The sequence below is a fragment of the Parasteatoda tepidariorum genome, chromosome 6 (genome assembly GCF_982258835.1).
Source record: "Parasteatoda tepidariorum strain Cologne lab strain chromosome 6, Ptep-v5.0, whole genome shotgun sequence".
NCBI lineage: Eukaryota > Metazoa > Arthropoda > Arachnida > Araneae > Theridiidae > Parasteatoda > Parasteatoda tepidariorum.
The window spans coordinates 101,371,711-101,375,259 of record NC_141760.1 but is presented as its reverse complement, the minus strand read 5'-3'; positions in this window follow the sequence as shown (position 1 = coordinate 101,375,259).

Here is a 3,549-nt window from a genome sequence, read left to right as displayed (position 1 = left end):
CCTCCAGTTTTCAAATCCATAATTAAATGCAGTCACTAATTTTTAAGTTTTAGTTTAAGCCTCTCTGAGCGCCTGGGAAAAAGAGTATGTTTTTCTTATTTTTTTTGTTTTGATGAACGTGTTTCTCCAAAAGTATTGGAACCACCAAATGCTAGTTTTTAATTTTTTTCTAATCTTCCTCTCCAAAAGTGTTTTGGAAAATATTTAATTTTGATCTCTACTGTAAACTTGTTTCGCTTCTTCAAGAACAGCGTACACTCTCATCACCTCATCTTCAGCACCAACAACTCAACTCACAAAAATACACCTTACAGCAAGGGGGATAAAAGCGAGTAGCAGAGATCCCCCCCACATCATCATCAACAGTCAACGTTTTTCATGCGATCTCTTAATTCTAAAATTATGATCTTTATTAAATAATCAACTTATTAAAAGTCATGGTTGAATGTTTGTGATTTTCTGATTATTTGAATGAACTGTTACAAACATTTGTATTATTTTACCGCTTTCAACAAAACTTAGCTATCTTTTTACTATCTGGTGTTTTTGCTCATCAATGCTTGAAAGATAATTAAGATGTCTGGTGCAAAATGTAGGTAAGTACATTTTCCTAATTTTATTATTATTAAAACTTATTTATCATTTTTTGACAGTATATCTACTTTGATTAATTGTAAGAATCAAGCACAAATGTGCCCTCTTCTTTATGGTATATGGTTATGCGGGTCGACTACATAAACATATTTTATTTGTCATCGAACGAAAAGCGAACACTTTTAAAATGTGCTAAAAAGGAATTTCTTTCAAATATTTGTATGCTACATTTGCTGTAATTTATGGTTTGTCGTCAATCTTTAATAATTTTCTTTTCAAAATGTTACTTTAAGACTTACCTGTGTGTAGTTTTTCTACATTGTCGAGAATTCTAAAAAAAAAATTGCTGCCCTCGCAGTTTTGGAACAACCTACGTACAATTAAATTGCGTAAATTAATATTAAACAATGAGAGACGATCCTGTTCCTCGTCCTGTTTAGTTCCTAGTATGTGACTGCATTAAATCGAAACAATTTACTAATTTTGCTGTAAATAATTAATAAATGAAATTTTAATAATAAGCACAATCAAAGAAATGTCTAAATAAACTCCATATTTAATTTACTTTATGTTTTAGAAAATACTGTGGGCAAAGGTGATTTAAAATGTTGCGAAATAACTCTAGAATGCTGATTTTTTAATTACAATAAATAAATCTTTAAAAATAATAGCACGGGGGGAAAAAAGAAATTTCGAATTTTATCTACTTGTTTTGCAAAATCATAACATTTTGTGAATAATAAATATTGTTTTCAATAGTCAAACTAAAATTCTGTCACAAAAATTCCTTACTTTATGTTTTATAAAATGATGTGCACAAAAATATTTAGAAATTACTCCAGAATATGACGAAATGGCGCCAATCATGACTATCAACCTCTATGGAAAAAAAGATTATCTCAAGTACGAAGGATTAGCGTTGACTCCCAAACCTGTGACTGTAACTTCTAGTGAAAAACACCTGTGCTTTTGGATTTAAGCGGATTCTCCCATTTTATTTTAAAAAATTTAAGTAATTATGGTTAGAGTTTAAAAGTACGTATGAAATTCCTCGTTTATTTGTTAAATTTGGGTTGTACATCGGAAAAGCTCATTTTTTACTGTGTCCATTTTTTTTAACACGCATTTTGAGCTGTGTCCAATTTCTTATAAACCTGCATATCGGGCAGTGCCCGAATATAAAGTTAACCTACGACACACTATCTTCATTTCATTAATAATGATGTGAGCTAGTGGTTTGGTACTTGTATAAAACTCAAGGTTCGATTCTATCAAACTATTTTTTTCGAGAAAAGTTTTCTTCTGTTTATAAATGGTATTAATTTTAATACATAAATTTTATAGCAAACATATTCATAAACAAACATTTATTCAACAAACAAACATTCATAATAAACTTTGCAAATTCAATACATAAATTGTGCAAACAATATAAACGGGTTGCAACCAGTAAAAATTTTAATAAAAGTTATTCAATTTAATTTATTGTATTTTTTTAAAATTATTTTTATTGTAATTTAATTTTTCCTTGATATTTAATTAATATCTATTAATAATATATTAGTCTTTCAATTGTTTAAATAATGATCAATAGTTCATAGATAAATTTCGATAGTTTAAATAATGCATGAAACAATTTTTAAAAAAAAATAGATTTTTGTTAATTAGATTAAGTATATGTTTCGGTTAATAATACAAAAAATAAATAAATAATAATTCAGATAAAATTTCGAAATCTCGCACATTTAATAAAAGATGATTATTAACATGAACGTCTTTGAAGTTGATATCCTGGGGGAAAAAATACTCCAGTAACATTTAATTCAAATGTATTTCTCAATCATTTGAAAGTTTAGAAGCATATCAATCACATCTTATCATTTTCTTAAGAGTGTTAACATACAGTCTTCAAAAGAATTTATTTCTTGATTTCATTGGATTAAATATGCAAGATTCAGAGTTGTCTATAAAGTAAACATCGCAACTTTGTACGAGATCTATAAATATCGGAGAAATCACTTTAAAATCTAAATTTTTTAATAATCACTTCCTATAAATATTATGCTAATTATTTAATTAAAAGAATATAGCAATTGTTAATTTAAGTGCTAAGTGATATCTAATGGCTAAAAAAGAGGAAATACTTAATACTGTTTGTAAACGTCACTGAAGTCAAGCATCACTGGCTGCGGTCAGTGTGCGGGTGGGTGACCTCTTGGATCAGTCTGCGTAGGGGCAGAGGGTGTGCGGTATTGGTCCTCGTTAAACTGTTTTACCTTAAAGTGCTCGACTTCGCGTGCTACCGAAGCAGGGGTGCCATCCCCTCTGCAGAGGATTAAAATTGGGATTGCATGTCTTCGGATCATCCTCAGGGATGTTTCCTAGACCGTCGCCAATAGCCCATTGTGCAGCTCTAGTGCGACGTATCTGAACTGCAACAACAACTGTTTGTAAACGAAAAATAAATTTTATAAAAAAAAAGAGTATTTTAAATGTCAAGCAATATTTAAAAATCAAATAGGTAAAACAATATTTAAATTGCCATCGATGAAAGGAAAGAAAATTCTTATAAAATAATAGTCTTATAAAAGAAAAAGAAGAAAAAAAACTCTTGTATAAAAAATTAAAAAAAAACTCTTATGAAATAAAGAATGAAAAAAAGAAAATATAGTAATCCATTATATTTCCGTTTAACAAATTAATCGAACGTAAGGCAAAAACTCTGTTAACGTAGAGAAGTTTTAATGTTCCCACAACAAATCAATACCTCTGGGGGTACTAATCCTGAAGTTTCCTTGTCTTCTGGATTGGTTCAAAATTATAAGGCTACTGAGTTTAACATTAGTAGTCGTAAACCCAAAATTGGGTCGGCTGTTCAACGACTGATATGTAAAATAAAATAATACATCGAAGTTGCCAGGTATACAAAACAAAATTTATATCACGGTTACAATT